The following is a 16822-nucleotide window of genomic DNA, read 5'->3' on the forward strand; positions in this document are numbered from 1 at the left end:
TAGTAGGCTCACAGGGCAGGTTGCAGAACTGACTACAATTGATCTGCTACAAAATGGTGCCAACTCCGTGCTGCCCACCCTCAGAGCCAGAGTCAGACCTAGGCCCTGTTGGGTGAAGGGTGTGGCTGCAGAGGAGTTGGGGGTGGGTATGTGGGGCACCTTGAAATGCAGACAAAGGAATTGGGGCCTTGTCCTGTAGACCAGGTGTCCTTAAACTATGGCCTGCGGGCCACATGCAGCCCGCCTAGGACATTTATCCAGCCCGCCAGGTGTTTTTGCCACCGCTGCCTGTCCTGCTTAGCAGCCAACTCGTCCTGGGGCCCACAGTCTGGCCCTCCAACCATCTGAGGAACAGTGAACTGGCCCCCTGTTTAAAAAGTCTGAGGACCCCTGGTATAGACAGTGGGCAGCCAGGAGAGGGACAGGGCAGGGCAGCCTCCATGCAGGGCACTTTCCCTTCCAATGTCCTCCCCTGCCCAGAGCCAGAGGAAGGTGCAGGGGACAGTGTCCCAAGATGCTGTTCCATAAGAGACAGTGAAGCACTGCTGCAGAGATGGCCAGAATTAAAAGTGTCTTAAACTAAAAGACAGGCCAGCACGACACGGGCCCATCTTTCTTGGGTGTCTCTGTGACAAGCACAGGCAGGCAGTGTCTAGTGAAAGTGATACAGTTTAACAAACAGGTGACTTAGGTTATTATTTACATTCTGAACTTTTCAGCATTACCTCTAAGAAGGTGTTAGACTCAGAAAACTGCAAACAAAACTAAAGAAGGAAAAACAGCCAACCACAGGACAATGCCAACTTGTGTTAGAACACAGACTTCCTTCCACCCGCGGAAGTGGGCTGTAAACCTGTTTGTGTTTCCACGTTTTGCAAACAGCACATTGGTTTCTCCCTGTCCCTCTTTCATTGAGGTTAAAGGCACCTTTGCACACACCTGCGTGCAGTGACATTCTGCTGGGCCACATGTCCCTCTTCCGGCCTGCTCCTAGGCAACACCCCTAACCCCTCTCTGTCCATCTGCCACCTGCGCTCCTGTTGGCCCCCCTAATGGCTTGGTGAACTCCCTCTATGGAATTCCTGGGGGAATGCTGAGCTGCATGCTATGCTTAGCCCCCAATATCTCTAATATCATGAAGTATCATCCAGAATCCTGTTGGTGATCACAATATATGAAGTCTGTGCAGGGGTCTGCTGGCTTGTCTGCTTGTTCTTGCTCATGGTGCTTTGTCTCCTTTCAGATTCATTTTTATGGGCTTCTCTGGGCCCTTGGAAGGTCTCTGTGGGGTTTCCACAAGGCCAACCACCGAGGCTCCTTCTAACAAGGATTTGTATTTCCTGCTACACCTACCAGCCCAGACCACCTGTCATCTACTACCACCCAGGTAATAAGAATGAGGGGTCTATGGGGGTCACAGCTCTTTGTGTTGAGTCTAGTTTTTCCTTTTGTTTTTTGAGACAGGGTCCTGCTCTATCACCCAGGCTGGAGTGTGGTGGCTCAGTTATAGCTCCCTTGAACTCCTGGGCTCAAGTGACTCTCCTCCCTCAGCCTCCTGAGGAGCTGAGACTACAGATACATGCCATCACACCCGGACATTTTTTCTATTTTTTGAGGATGTTGCCCAAGCTGGTCTCAAACTCCTGGACTCAAATGATCCTCCTGCCTCGGCCTCCCAAAGTGCTGGGATTGCCATTATGAGCCGCCATGTGTGGCCTCTTCCCTTTCCTTTTAATGCCAAGGAACTCTTTCTTCTAAACTGGTGTGGGAAATTGGAGGTGGGTCAAAGGCCTCCCAGGCCTCAACTCAACACAGGAGAGCCCCAGGCAGGCTCCTCACAGCTTGACTCTGTTTGCTCACCACCCCCACCAGGGACAAAGCCGAACTCTGCCAGACTGGCAAACACTGTCAGGCAGAAATGGCCCCCTGTCCATTGCGTTCCCCTAGAACTTGGCCTGCTGTCTTAACAACTCTTTGATGCTTTCACAGTAATTAAAAAATCTTTATCCAAAACTGTTACTTGTTTTCAGAGGGAACATTGTGCCAAATAACCTAGCCAGCCATTGCTGACATGGCAGCGGGGACCATTATTTCAATTGTAAATATTTCTTTTCCATGTGCTGACCTGTCTCCTCCAGATGTGAAGCAGCTGGAGGACTGGACCTGTCCTTGTGCCTCATGTGCCCACACCTTGCCTAGCACAGGGATTTTTCAGCAAGTTGCTGTTGATCCAAAGGGAAGTGGGTCCCTGCTCCTCTTCCTGGGCAGAGGGTCAGGTCCCTCCTGGCCTCATCTGCCTATGGGGGCAACTGAAGAAGCACAGCACACTTCACACTCAGCCGCCCTGTGGGCAGCTAATCCTCTGCCTGTTCCCAGCTATGGAAACTGAGGCTGAGAGGCTGAGCGGTCCCCTAGGCAGCAGGCCTGGGCCTGGTGCCCGGGCAGCCTGGGTCACGTGCTCTCACTTTTTCCACTGTGTCCACATTTCCCTCCCAGGCTCTGTGACCTTGGACAGCCATGGACGTCCGCGTCCACCCCGACTGTAAAATGAGAGCTGGGCTGGCTGATCTCGACCGTCCCCCTGCCAGATTGGGATTCTGTACTGTGCTCAGGAGTGTGACTGTGACATGCCCCAGGAGGTCACTGCCAGTGCACACCACGAGGGCGGCATTGCTCCTGGCAGTGGGTGGGGCAGACACATGATGATCCCCAGCTGAGCATTTGTGGGGAATTATGCTCTGGGTCTCGTGCTCTGTGCTCTGGAAGTGCTCTCAGACCAGCCCCCACGCCTGGAATTGGCCTCTGAGCTTGTGGCCCTTTCTCCACTGCACCCCCCACAGGTAGGTCAGCCGAAAGTCACCCACTTTGGCCTCCCACAAGCTCACAGCTGACAGACCGCCACGTCCCATCCTGGCCCTCTCCCACCATCGCTCTGTTCTAAAAATATGTCCTGGTTTCTGGTTGGAGACCAGCAGAAGTGATGGGCCCTGCTGATAAGATGAAGACAGTTAATTACTGATGGGGGTTTTAGCAAATTACCAAAATATCCGGACTCAAAGGCTGGATCCCTGTGTGTCCTGACCCCTTGTGCCAGGATGGAGACCCTGGGACTTGAGGAAATAGAGGCTAGGTCAGGGCCCCTTCCCTAGTCCCTTCTGCCCCCTTTGGGTGAGAGCCCAAGAAAACTGCCTGGGAGGGGACCTCTTGGCAGGCCCGGACACCCAGTTGGAACTTTCTGCACTAAGGGGTTTCTGCAGGACAGGACCCAGTGGAATCCTCTCTGGGTCCCCAGGGTCAGGCACAGGCCAGTAAGAGAGGCTCAGGCAGCCGAGAGTGGCTCCCTCTCCCTGTCACCACTTGTGCTGAGTCTGAGCTGGAATCTGGGCTCAGGAGGCCCTTGATAATCACATCAACCCTCTGAGCCTCAGTTTTTCATGGGGAGAAGGCTACCCTTGGAGGGTCTCTGTGAGGGTCAGAAGTAATGAAGTTCAGCATGGCCCCCGTCAGCAGACTACAGCTCTGGCTCTGGCTCTGTCCCTGCTCCACCCACTCTGCCCTTTCATTTCTCACTTGTCCACCTGCACAGCCCATCCCTGCCCCCACCCCCCACTGCTGGCCACCCAGCAGGCCTGGGCAGAGCCCCTTGGCCTGACATCTGGGTTCGACCATGGTCACCTCCTTACCTGTCTCTCCAGCTGTCCACTTCCATTCCATCACTTTGCACATTTTTCCTTCTGTTTTTCCCTTAAGGACTTACTCCAGGCACCACCTCCTCCAGGGAGGCCCCCCGTGACTCCTCCGGGGCTGTGCCCCTCTTCCGTACTCCCCCGTCCCAGGCTCCTGCTGACCTTGCTGTCTTTTGCTTGTTGACTACATGGCCTCCCTGCCCAGACTGGAAGCCTCCTGGAACTGGGTTCTCATCTGAGATTGTTAGAAACAATAACAACAACAGGAACGATGGAAGAAAATCACCATCTCACAGCCATTATAACAAGAATTGATTCAGCAAGAGTCATCCAAGGATGCCAAAATTAGCGGGTAAAAGTTGGAGGATATCTACAAAGTCTCACAGTGTCTCCCGGTAAGATACTGATTAATGGCAAAACGAAACATCATAACTTGTCAGTGGAAAAGTCTGGCAGAACCCTCCTTTGTCAGGTAATGGCCAGGATGGCAGGGACAGGACAGACCTCCTGACTCACGTGATGCAGTGAGTCTCACTTTGTCGCCCTGGTGGAGTGCCATCACAGTTCACGGCAACCTCAAACTCTTGGGCTCAAGTGATACTTTTGCCTCAGCCTCCCAAGTAGCTGGGATTATAGGCGCCCACCATAATGCCCGGCTGTTTTTAAAGATGGAGTCTCTCTCTTGCTCAGGCTGGTCTCCAACTCCTAAGCTCAGGCAGTCCACCTGCCTTGGCCTTCCAGAGTGCTGGGATTATAGGTGTGAGCCACTGTGCTCAAACCTTTTCTTTCTTTCTTTTTTTTTAAGAGACAAGGTTTCACTCTCTCGGCCAGAGTGAAGTACAGTGGCATCATCACAGCTCACCGCAACCTTACACTCTTGGGCTCAAGAGATCCTCCTGCCTCAGCCTCCCAAGTAGCTGGGATGACAGCACCTGCCACTGTGTCTGGCTTTACTGTTTTTAAGTACAGAGCTCAAGGTGTTATAAGGGCTTTCACATCATTGATCAATTATCACCACCATACATGTTCAGAACTTTTTCATCATTCTAAACTGAAACTCTGTACCCATAAAAATCCCCATTCCCTATTTGGACTTTTATTTGGTATAAAAGAGATTTGGGGGGACATGTTTTGAAATCCAAGTGAGGTCTGTAGTTTAGATAATAATGCCGTATCATTGTCAGCTTCCTGGTTTTATCGTTGTACTGTGGTTATACAAGACAGTGTCGTCAAACATTTTGATGTTGTGACTCCTGTATACTCTTAAAAGCTGTCGAGAAGTCCAAAATGTTTTGTTTACTCAGACTATCATTGTCAAGACTACAGTGTTAGGAATTAAAACTGAGAAAAAACCTTAAATATTTATTCATTCATGTAAATCCCATAAGCCATTCATAGGCTAATAAATAACATTTTCGGAAAAATGATTCTATTTTCCAAAGCAAATGTTTAAAAACATTTTCGCAGATCTCTTTCACACCTGGCTTAATAGAAGGGGCTGGAATCTCATGACTGCCTCTACATTCTATGGTTTTCATTGATGTCTACGATAAATCTGGCCTCCCTGCATTTTAGGTAGAGGACAGAGACTATTTTAATAGGAGTTTCAGGTCATAGTGAGGATTCTTAGATTCTACCCCCAAATTCAGTGACTGAAGTTTTAACACAATAGCTCTTTGCATTATCTGCACACCCTACTGGTCACCTTTTCAAAGGGCATGTGGCAAGGTTTCCGGAACCTCCCTGGCCCTGGACCGTATAGCTGAGGAGGGACTGGCTGCTTAGACTAGTGGGTAGGACAGCCGTCCCACCACCCATCACCCCTTCCTAAGCCCAGTGTCAGCTCTGAAGAGTGAGGGCCAGGGGGACAGGGAAGTGCCCAGGCCAGCCATGGCCATATAGCCAGGGAAGGGTTTTTTCCTGGATTCCACAGATTTCCAGAAAAGAAGGCTTGAGTTTCTGCCTGTGTGGTGTCCTCCCCCATCACTGGGAAGTCCCTGCCATCTGCTCTGGGAAGCTGGATGTGTGTCTGGCTTTCTCAGGGGGAGTTTGGAGTCCCCAACGTGACTCTACCCCTCACTCCCCAAGAGAGAAGGACAAGGGTGGCACAGCCACTAACCCTAATCCTGGTGAAGCAGGGAGCTGAGGGACTTTGTCCGGGGCTCACCTGCCACTTTGGGCTTGTACATGTGTGTGTGCGTGCCTGCACCTTCATGTGTGTGCATGGACATACATGAGATGTGTGTACACATGTGTATTTGTGCGGCACTGTGTGAATGTGCATGGATACCTGTGTGCAAACATGCAGCTGTGCTCATACACACGCATGTGTGGGTGTGCATGTGTGTGAGTAGGTGTGCACATCCATGTGTGTACACACGGGTTTCTGTGTGTTCCTGTGTACGCACACACGCATGAAAGCCCTCAAGAGCATGAGGGAGGATGCAAAGGCCAAGCTAAGAGGAGCAGCTCTCCCGGGCCCAGCCCACCCTATATTAACCCATGGTTTCTTCAAAACCAAAAAGGCCTTGAGACCTTTTTTTTTTTTGAGACAGAGCCTCAAGCTGTCACCCTGGGTTGAGTACTGTGACATCACAGCTCACAGCAACCTCCAACTCCTGGGCTCAAGTGAGTCTCCTGCCTCCGCCTCCCAAGTAGCTGGGACCACAGGCACCTGCCATTAATGGCCCGGCCATTATTTTTGGTTGCAGCCATCATTGTTGTTTGGTGGGCCCGGGCTGGATTCTAACCCGCCACCTTAGGTGTATGTGGCTGGTCCCTTAGCCACTTGAGCCCCAGGCACCAAGCCAGGCCTTGAGACCTTAAGCTCAGCAAAGCCAAGGTCAGCAAGGCCACACACTTCCCGGGACAATGCTGTCCTCACCTTCTCCACGGCTCATTCCCCCACTTGTCCCCTGGGAGGGCCTCTCGCCTGTGCTTTTTCGTTTCAGGTCCACGCTGAAAGCCTGCTGCAGTGTGCTGGTGGAAGCGCCATCATCTCCCAGCCGGCTGCCCACGGATGTGCTTCCGTCCCAGTGTGGGTACTGGGTGCAGCCGGCCCAGGCAGCCTCCGGGACTCCTCCCGAGGTCTGGCCTGGGTCGCCCCCCAGTTTGCCGCCTGGCACCCTTCCCCAGGGACCTGAGAGGACTTCTTGAAAGGCTCGTCAGTAATTCCAACGGCTGTCCATTCCCCTATCACTCGCTTCATCCAGGGAACAAAGAGAGAATTGTAACGGCTTGTGGGAAAGGGGCACAAAGAGTTTGGTTTTCCTTCCCTGATCTGAACCCTGTCACCAGGCCCGTGGGGCTGCTTGGAGATTCCGAAGCTTCTCGGAGGAGGCTGGGCAGGCAGAGGGGGTGGCTGTCCTCTCAGCAGCTCCCAGAGCCATCCAGTCTGTCCACGTGTGTGCTTGAGGACCACCAGCCTCTTCCGCCTCCTCCCCGCCAGCTCCTGGCCTCTGCTCGGGCCTTAATCACGGCCCTTCTCTTCTCCTCTTCCCAGCCCGCCTACCCGAGTGCTCCCCCAGGGCTCCACTACCCCACAGAGCCAGGCATCCCTCCTGAGCTGCCGACTGGGGTGCCTGGAAGGAGCCCCCAAACTTTGCCAGAGGCTGATAGTCCCCAGAGCCTCCCACATTGGCTGGTCAACCATGTCACCAGCCAGCCATGTGTGTCTAAGCTGGGAATCTGGGAGTGACCCCTGGGAGTGATGCCACTGGGTCCTCACACCTGTGAGCCCCTCTGAGAGTGTCTCCTTTACGGCCCGGCAAACCTCCTCTCCAACACCCCCTCCCCAGGTGAACCACCACCACTTCCCTGGCCCCCAACCCCTCCTCTGAAAGTACCTTGGACTCCACTGCCTGGAATGTTCCAGACACTTCACGTGGCCATGGCATGAAGTCTTTCCCTCCTCCCGCAGGGGAGTCGCAAGGACACACAGAGTGTGCGGGGCTGGGCACCCAGGGAGCCACTTTCAAGTTCACTGCCCTTGACCTGCAGGCCCCATTGCCTCCATCTCCCACGTGCCCACCCCAGCTGCTGGGTTCCCCATCACCTCCCAGCGGGGGCAGGGGAGAGAGTCAAGTGGCTATCAAGGGTAGGGGCTGGTCTGGGGTTTAGGACCCAGGTGATGTTTGTCCTGAGTGAGGGACACAGAAATGACCCCATCTCTGGCCCTCACCCCAGGAGAGGTCCTTCCAGAGGACTGAGGCAGGTGCTTTCCTGTGGAAGGAGGCTAAAGGAGCAGCTGGGCCCGAGCCAGGAATTCAGGTCCGGGGAGCATGAGGGCAGAGCATGCCTCCAGCCCAAACGCACAGGAGGGGACGGAGACCACATGGCCGGTTTGCAGGCGATTTGGGGAGCCTCGGACCCTGGCAGCTGCAGAGGGAGCAGAGCAGGGTGCGCTGAGGGCTCTGGCCACAGAGATGACCCTGGAGGAGCCAGGCACAGGCAGGCTGGGAGCCCCAGGCTGTGAGGGACATATGGGGGAAAGTGGCCTGGGTTCTAGGCAGGGAAGACGGCCAGCCAAGTACCAGGCTCTGAAGAACTGACTCATTTACTGTCCGCATGGGCCCTGCAGGATGGCACCAGTGATTCCATTCTCAGGTAAAGAAACTGAGGCTGCAAGGCCACAAAGCTGGAGGCTGCTGCTGCTAAGACCCAAGCACAGGGCTCAAGGACACTGTGTGGTCCTCCATCGAGGCGTGTGCAGCTGGGAGCTGGGGCCAAGTAAGACCACCACAGCCTGCCAGGCACCAGCCTCATCCCACACCCCCAGGCTGGGGTGAGGACAGGTGGCTCTGAGGGCATCTGGGAGGAGAGGGGAAAGGAGAGAAGGGCACAAGGAGCGTGAGGAGCCCAAGATGGTGCTGCAGCCTTTGCCCTGGAAGCAGCACAGGGCAGGGCAGTCCTGGGGTAAGAAGGAGGTGGGACAGGACACTGGCTGCTGCTGGGGCCTCCATGGGCTCCTGCCTGATGTTCTAGTGGCGCTCCTTGTAGCAGTGGGCTGGCACCTCCAGAACCAATGTCACCTATGACCCCACGTCAGGCTGGGGAGGGCCTGCCAAGTAGACCATCATGGCTGTAATATCTATAGGGCAGGAGGCCTGGAAGAGTGGCCCAGAGTCACCCCTCCCTGGGAGCCAGGCGCTCATGCTGGCCACCTGCCCCTTCAGCCCCACCCAGCTCCAAAGCTGAGGGTATCCCAGGCTCCTGCCCACGTCTCCTCCCAGCAACTCCATGCCCTGCCAGACCCTGAGTCCTGTAGCCTTCATGGCCCAGAGCTGACTCCCCTAAATAGAAGAAAACTTCAGCTCTGTGTGGCCCTGTGTCCTGCTACAGAGGAGAAGACCCAGCTGGGGGTCCAGAGGCTCAGCTTCCAGCCCTGGCTGGCCCTGAACTTGGCCTGGTCTTTGGACTCTTGGGGCCATGTCACAAGCCTGAGTGAAGAGGCCCTTTGGCCTAGTGGCTCTGGCAGGCAGCAGACCATCTGCCATTCTCTGACCCTGAGGGTCCCCAGACCCCCCAGTAGGCAGCATTTGGGCAACTGCCTCTACAGCCAGGTCAGGTCAGCAACATGTACCCAGGGTGGCCGTGTCACCTCAAGGCTGTGCGAGGGGAGCTCCTCCTACCTCCCCTCCCTCTCCTGAGCTTCAGATCCCTGAGTGCCCAAGGACCTCCCAGCTGCAGTCGGACAAGTGGTTACTTCACAGCACCACTCAGCACAAACCAGGCACACATTTCTGGGTTAGGTCAGCAGAGCGGGGTCCACCTCTGCAGGGTGGGAAGTGCTAGTCACCTTAAGCCTGCACCCTGCTTTGCAGATGATCTGATGGTTGATAAAGGCCAGTACCAAGGACATGCAGAGCTGACTGTCCAGTGGGGTTGGCTACAGAGCCCTCGGCTGCCCCAGGGTCCAGATACTGCTGCTGTCTCCAGGGAGCAGGTGTACACGGTGTGGCCCTGACAGGACTTTGCAGACACAGAGCCACTAAGGCTGGTCCTGGCAGGGCCCTGGCTCAGTCAGCCTTCAGCTCCTGCCAAAGGCCATGCTGGCCAAATCTTGGACCTACCCCAGCCTGTCCCTAAGAACCACTCACTAGCTGGACACCTCCCTTGGAAACCTAAGCTCTGGGATTCACCTGTGGTGCTCACTGCTGTCACCCAGTATCCTGCCCTGAAGTCCCTCAAGTAAGCCTAGGGCCTCAGAGCTCAGGAGATGTCCCATACTGTTAGCATCATTGGGGACCACATCTAAGACTTCTGTGGCCTGCAAGGTATCTCCCCACATCCTTCCATAGCCTGAGACTGTGCCTCCTTCCCCTGCTACCCCACCCATCCCCGATACCTGGGGACCCATCAACCTCTCCTGCCCCAACTCTCATAACCTCTAGAATCCACATGGCAGCCAGAAGGAACTTTCAGAACACACCTATTGTCACTCTCCTGCTTAAACCATCAATAGCTCCCTGTGGCCCAACAGGTCTGCCCAGCCACCCCTTGCCTGCAGGCCCTGTCGTTGCCAGGTGCTTCTTCACCTGTGGTCATGGCTTATGCCTCTCCCCACCCCTGCCTTGTCCCTGCTTCTCACCCTGGAGGACTCAGGTTAGTGGTCATACTCTCCCTTCCAGTAAGCCCTCTCTGACCCCTACACAAGTGAGGTCACCTCCCATGGCCCTTGCCTGCTCTATGCTGATGCCTCCACCCCACCCCATCACCTGTGTTGGTGACAGTCCCCTGATGAGGCTGGCTGCACCTGATTCACACCAGGCCAATAAACTCCTTGCTATGGGGGTGGGGCGGGATGGAGGGACACATGTCCCTTGGTGAGGAGTCCAGGCAGGGACACTGACTTGGAGTCCACAGACTCGGATGTGTGCAATACTCCACCTCCTTGCCTCAGTTTCCCCATCTGTGAAATGGAGAGCTGCCCCCAGCTGTGGGATGTGATGGGTGGGAATGTGGCTGGGTCCAGCAGACACTTCTAACACCAACTCTGTCACTTAGTATCATATGATTTTGGATGCTCTCACCCAGCCTCAGTTTCCTGGCTATTAAACAGGGATAAGGTGAGCAGTGGGGCCCTGAGATTCTGGGGACAGACTCATAGCAGGCAGGCACTGCAGAGCCAGGACTGTAGGAAGGTCCAAGACTGAGCACTCAGGGAGCTCCCAGCCCGGCCCAAGCAGGAGGCTGACACAGGAGGGGCCCAGGGGAGGGATGGTCAGGACACAGCTGACCTACTCTTGGCTCTTCCCTAGCGTCTGCCCTTGGGAAGGTCAAGGCCTCTCAGTAGGGCCAATCCCACTGTGTTCCCGGGGCCCTGGATCACTATGACCAGGAAGCCCAGCTGTTCCTGGAAGCTGCCCTGGCCAAACGCAGCACTCAGCCAACCCACATTTCTGCATTTAGCTCCGGAATTGCAACAGTACAGAGCAGAGGGGTGCTTCCTCCTCCTCCCTCTGCAGCATGCCATGGCGTACCCCCACAGTGGCAAGGGACAGAAGTGCAGAGCTACTGGGCACCAGCAGGCCCCGGTGGTGTGGCTGACTGAGCATCAGGCATGGAGCATCATCAGCTGAGCCACACGGGGGGGACAGCACTTCACTCCTGTGCCTTGGTTTCCCCACTTTCCCACCTCACTGAGTATTTTGTCCACCAAGCACCACCTGGGCCCCATCGCCATGCCGAGCCCTCTGACCTCAGCCCTGTCCAAAGGGCCTCCTTCCGCTCCACTGATTCTGATAAGCTGATCCTTGCCGGGGGCAGAGGGTGGGGCACAGGACTAGGGTGCAAGGAGAAGAGAAAGGAGTGATTCATGTGGCCTAGAGGCCAGGGTCCTAGGTCACCTCCTAGAGGGGGTCCTCAGGGCCGTCCCCCACTAGCTAAAGCACCGAAGCATCTTGAGCCGTAGTGCCACTCTGAGCTGTGTGGCTGCTCACTGCAGCCCAGGCTGGGGGTTGGGGGGATCTTGTTTGAGGACACACAGCCTAGCTGCGGACCTGCTGATCTCTCCGCCTTCAGGGCCCAACCACACCTGTGACAAAGGTCCTGAGCTCACCCAGGGAGAGTGGCCTCATGGTGAGAGCAGAGCCAGGCCAGGCCAGCCAGGTGCCGCTGGGCCCTGCCTTGCCTGGTCTGAGTGTCAAGACTGGAACATTCTGCTGGCCCCGCCGGGGCTGGGCCACTGCTGACTTGCAGGCCTTTGCCAGTGTCCCCACCAGAAAGGGTGTTTGGCCTGGGGGGAGACACTGCTCCTTAAGACAGGTGGGGGGGCTATGCTTTTGGTCCTCGGAATGAGTGTTTGGTAAAGGTCCATCTGCATGGGATGCCCTGCCTTGCCTAGGAAGGGTCAGATGGTCCCTGCATCCCGGGGCCAGCCCCAGCTCCCACCTCCAGGAGCCCTTGGCTGACCTGCTGAGCTCCCCCTGCCTCAGCCCTGCTCTGTAGAATGGAGTGGATGCTACCAAGGTCTCTCCCGGGGTTCTGAGATTCCTGTGAAGCACGAGTGGCCAGAGTGTAGCAGGACAGCTGGCTCCCCACAGAGTATGGAGACAGGTGGGTGCTTAGGCCATGCACTGCCTGCCCGAGGGTCACTGCCAGTTGAGGGGGTGCTGGCCTGGCCTTGAGAGAGTGCTGCCTCCTTTGAACACTCTGGCCAGGGTGGATGCAGACATGGTCCTCAGCCCCCACCAGAGCTAAGCCCTGGTGCCTGTGCTCAGAGAGGGGGACCAAAGGGAAGCCCCCAGATGCCTGCAGCTCAAGGTCACTGCAAAGAGTCTGCCCACTTGGTGCCCATTTTCAGTGGACTCATGTAGGTCCCAGGATAGCAGCTGGTCTGACTTACTGGGTGCATATCACCTCTCCCTTCTGTCCTTCCCTCAACAAGAGTCCCTAGGGCTGGCTGAACCTTTGGCCAAATAGTGACACAATCATTGGCTCAGGGCTGAGCACCTGACCCAAGCCTGCCCACCCAGAAATAACTTTTGTGGGGACTACTGAGAGGGGTAGATAGCTCTGTGGTGGTGGAAGCTGGTGGGCAGAGGCATGGTGGTCTTTGCTGCCTTCTGGGGAGGCTGCCTGAGGCCGGGCCCACAAGGAGGAAAGCAGGGAGGGGACATGGGAAGCAGGGTGCTCTTTGATCCAGCCATGCCTGAAGCTGGACCAATTCCCAGATTTTTATGTTATATAAACTGATAAACCTCCTTCTGGGCCTCTGCTAGTTCAACTTGGGTTTCTACCCCCTACAACTAAAGCTTCCTCACTGTATCTGAGACTGAATCTAGGAATCACTTGCTACTTTGAGCATGAGAGATCCAGTGCCCACAGAGGGTCCCCTGCCCTCCCATCCATCAGTGTCACATAGCAACACTGAGAGGCTCCTATGACCCACAGTGACGGTGTTGAGGTGGGAGCTTCTCATTACTTTTCCTACCCTGTAGCTGGCAAACTCTTACTCATCTTACAAAACCCAACTCAGGACTTACCTGCCCCAGGAACTATTTCCCTTTCCCTCTTCGCTTCAGCTCCCAAGGGACCTCCCTCTGTGCTCCCAAGGCCCCCAAGCATTCCTCTTGGCTCAGAGAAAGCTGTGTGTCTATCTCCCAGCCGGCATGTGGGCATGGATTGCAAAAGAGGCAGTTTTGAGGGCTGTACCACCAAGCAGATCCCTTGAGGTGATGGTCATTTTGTCCTGATCACTGTGCATTTGGGCTGCCCAGGGCCACGAACTGTTCCCCCTCTGCCCCCAGCTATCCACAAGTACTCCAGGTACCAAGACTTGGGGGTATCTTGGTACAAGGCTGGGGGCAGAGAAGAGAGAAGTTGTTCCTCCCAGGCTGGTGAAGGCAGGGCTAGGCATGCCTGTTTGTGCAAGGTCCTGGGCCCCAGGCACTCTGGACAGGCCTCTTCCAGGCTGTGGGTCCTCCCTGGACCTTGGTTTCCTTATCATTAAGATGATGAGAAAAATAACACCCATGGAGATGTCAGATGACAATCTGTGAGGTGCTGGTGGACAGTGCCCAGCGCGTACTTAGAGGCTAACAGAAACTGGGGGTGTTGGCAGGTGGGAAGGCCCAGGTGGGGATGAGCAGAGGCAAGGCCAGCAGGAGAGTATTGGAGGCAGAGGCTGGATGCCCCGTGCTCTGGGGCAACAGGTGGCCCACTGTGGCTGGAGGGAGAGGGAGGCCCCTGCCAAAAGCGAAAGCCCCAGAGCTGAGAACACAGAGCAGAGACTGTGGGCCAGCAGACAGGCATGGACTGTGCACTGCCTGGACCCTCAGCTCCAGCTGAGGACACAGAGCAGAGGCTGTGGGCCAGCAGACAGGCATGGACTGTGTACTGCCTGGACCCTCAGCTCCAGCAGTTCTGTCTCTCCTGGCACTGGACCCTGTCCCCTGTGCTAGGTGGGGCAGCAGTGGCCTCAGCCTTTTCAGGACCACCTCACCAAGGCCGAGGGAGGTGCCCAGCCTTCCCCAGACACACTGCCCCAGCTGAGTCCCTGCCTTGTCGTCAAGGTCTATGGGAGCTGCTGAGACCCACGTCCCAGCCTGCTCCCCTGTGCCCATCAGGCTCCTCTGAAACAGGCAGCAGCTGCCTGCCCAGTGCCCAGGGGGCAATTCACCTGTGGCTGCCTACCCCTCACTGGGGCGAGGGTCAGCCAGGCTGGATGAGCTGGTGGCTCCTGACAGCTCCCAGGGCATCCCACCCACAGCTGCTCCCACGTCTGTCTCCTCCCCTCCAGCTATGAGTCTGTCCTCCTGGGCTCAGAGTTTGGGGAACTTCTATGTGGCTGAGTGATGTTATCCCCAGGACTCCCTTGGGGATATGTCACCCTGAGGCTCTAGGATGTTAATGAACCACCTAAGCTTACTCAGTGGTCACTGTGCTGGGCACAACAATCGACAAGTGTTTACTGCCCCTCTCTTCCTGTGGCAGGAATCAAGAGCAGAGGGGACCAAAGGAGGCCCCCTGGGGGACACTGTTACTGTTATGTGAACCTAGACTGACATCTCTGGGTCTCAGCACCAAAACTGGAGCCAGACCAGGTAGCGGCCCTGGGAAACCTCCACCCAGCAAGCAGTGGAGGGCAGCAGTGGTTCCCCCCTCCTCCCCTGTCATCTCCTACTGGACCACACAACTTTGTGACTTGGGAGGGGCGGTGGCCTCTACTCTGCAGGGTGGCCTGCTGTAGACATCCCTTCTGGAAGGCTGGCCCACGGAGAGTGGGGGCCAGTGGGCGACCTTGTTGCTGGTCCAGTGGCCAGCCTTGCCCACCCATTTTGTAGACGGAGACACCAAGGCTCAGAGGCCCAATGCCACAGTGTAGCACCCCTACAATCCCATGAAGGAGGCTGGGAGCCTCCTTCCCCACAGCCATGCACCTGGGCGCCAGACCCACCCTAGGGAGGCTGCTGCTATGGTGTGGGGGAGGGGAGGCTGCTCCCTGCAGTGACCCCCAGAATGCAGTTGAATCCACCCTGTGCCCACCACACGCCTCCATTCTTGACTCACAGGCTGCTTGGCCTCCGGGAGGGTGTGGGTGCAGTCATGCTGAGATGCAGGGCAGCCCCTCAGCCCAACCGCTGCACTTTCACTGTGTCCAGGCGCCATCTGGTGGTTAAACCAGAAGCTGCGTGTACTGGGACACAGCTGAAAATGTTTTAAACCCTCAGGTCTAGTCCCACCTGGGTGTGCCATGGAAAGTGGCAGGGGTCAAGGCTCTCTGAGCCCCTCAGGAAGGCAGAGCCTGTCCAGTGCCTGTGGCCAGGTGGCTGGGCTTGTTCATACCAAGCATGGGATTCAGCCCCTGAAGAGGGGTCAGGTCTGTCTGCTGGGAAACTGTTGGGCTTCACACCTAGGAGTGGGTGTGGGAGGGGACCCCACAATGGGTGAAGGCTTTGCCTAGAACAGAAGCACCAAGAGCTGTGTGTGAGAGCCTGTCCCTGGGGTCCCCAGCCCTGAGTCCCCTCAGGACCTTGACAGAGTATCAGAGTACTGCCCACCTCTGAGCCCTGTCCAGGCACCTTTGGGCACTCTGCTGCTGTCCCTGGCTGCTCCTGAGGCTGCTGATCCCTGTAGCACAGGGTCTGAGGCACACTCTCTGGCACAGTGGGCAGAGAAGCAGGGGCCTCTCGCTGGATGCAACAAAGTCCTGGTCTCTAGACCTCAAGGTTTATCCCTGGGGCACTTCACCATGGTGGGTCCTAACCTCATCTGCCAGGGACCCATTCCCAGCCTGGCTCCTCTGTCGCATCCACCTATTGACCCAGGGTGACCTGATGTTCCCTCCCAACAGTTTCTCAAATGTGACACTTCTAACACTCCCTGGTCACTACCATGGTCTGGGCATATCCACCCCTCCCAAGGCTCTCCTCTATGGAATCCTCTTCTCTCTTGGCAGCCAGCACAAAACAGCCAGGACAAGCTGGGCTGAAACCCATGATAGCTCCTGTTCTATGGGAACCACTGGAGTGACTGGAAAAGCTAGAGCTGGTAGTCAGACCTGCCTGGGAAACTAAGTCACACAGGGCTGTTTCCTCACTGCAGCCCTTGTCAGAGCCTTCAGGGGGCTTACTGCAGCAACCCTGAGGGGACACTGTGAGCAGCCGCTCTGGATGTTTGTCCAGGGAACCACACTGATTCCCAGGTCTGGGGCCAGACGCTGCTCACCACCCTCCTCCTTCTGCTGCGGCTCCTCCCCTCCCCCTCCAACCCCCCCTTCCCAGCCCAGCCCAGCCTTCACACCCTTGACTTCACCACCACACCTGGACCTACAGGCCAGCTGCTCTGGCCACCTATGACCATGTGGCAAGTTGGAGCATCCTTGTACCGCCTGGTTCTTGCTAGCCTCCTGGACTTGTATGGGCTGACCTTGACCTAGGAAGTGGGCAGGAGGCTGGAGGGATGAGAGTAAGGGCCAGGAGGGTAGAGGGCAGGCTTGATGATGGAGGATGTGGAGGAAGTTGAAGAGCATAGAGAGGGAGAAGGGGGCAAGGGCTTCTGGAGACCACAGGAGTATCCGTACTCCTCACTCATCACATCGGATAGTGCTGCCTGCTTGGGGCAAGGCAGGAGGACCTATATGTGAGGATTTGAGAAAAAGCCCAAGAGTAGGGGTCCAGGCCAGGTCCACCAAG

At 56.3% G+C, this 16822-nt stretch overlaps 1 long non-coding RNA gene across 2 annotated transcripts; it reads left to right on the forward strand.

Moving 5' to 3' along the window:
- Positions 1 to 1252: 1252 nt before the first annotated feature.
- On the forward strand, positions 1253 to 6268 carry LOC111722997. 2 transcript variants are annotated; one of them, XR_002771617.1, is made up of 4 exons: positions 1253 to 1387; positions 2497 to 2840; positions 3751 to 4081; positions 6242 to 6268. It is a non-coding gene; the product is annotated as an uncharacterized LOC111722997 (long non-coding RNA). The 2 variants fall into 2 exon arrangements; XR_002771616.1 differs by lacking the exon at positions 6242 to 6268 and having other exon boundaries at positions 3751 to 4294.
- The last annotated feature ends 10554 nt before the right edge of the window (positions 6269 to 16822 follow it).

The sequence above is a fragment of the Otolemur garnettii genome, unplaced genomic scaffold (assembly GCF_000181295.1).
Source record: "Otolemur garnettii isolate 467f Iridium unplaced genomic scaffold, OtoGar3 scaffold00007, whole genome shotgun sequence".
Lineage (NCBI taxonomy): Eukaryota > Metazoa > Chordata > Mammalia > Primates > Galagidae > Otolemur > Otolemur garnettii.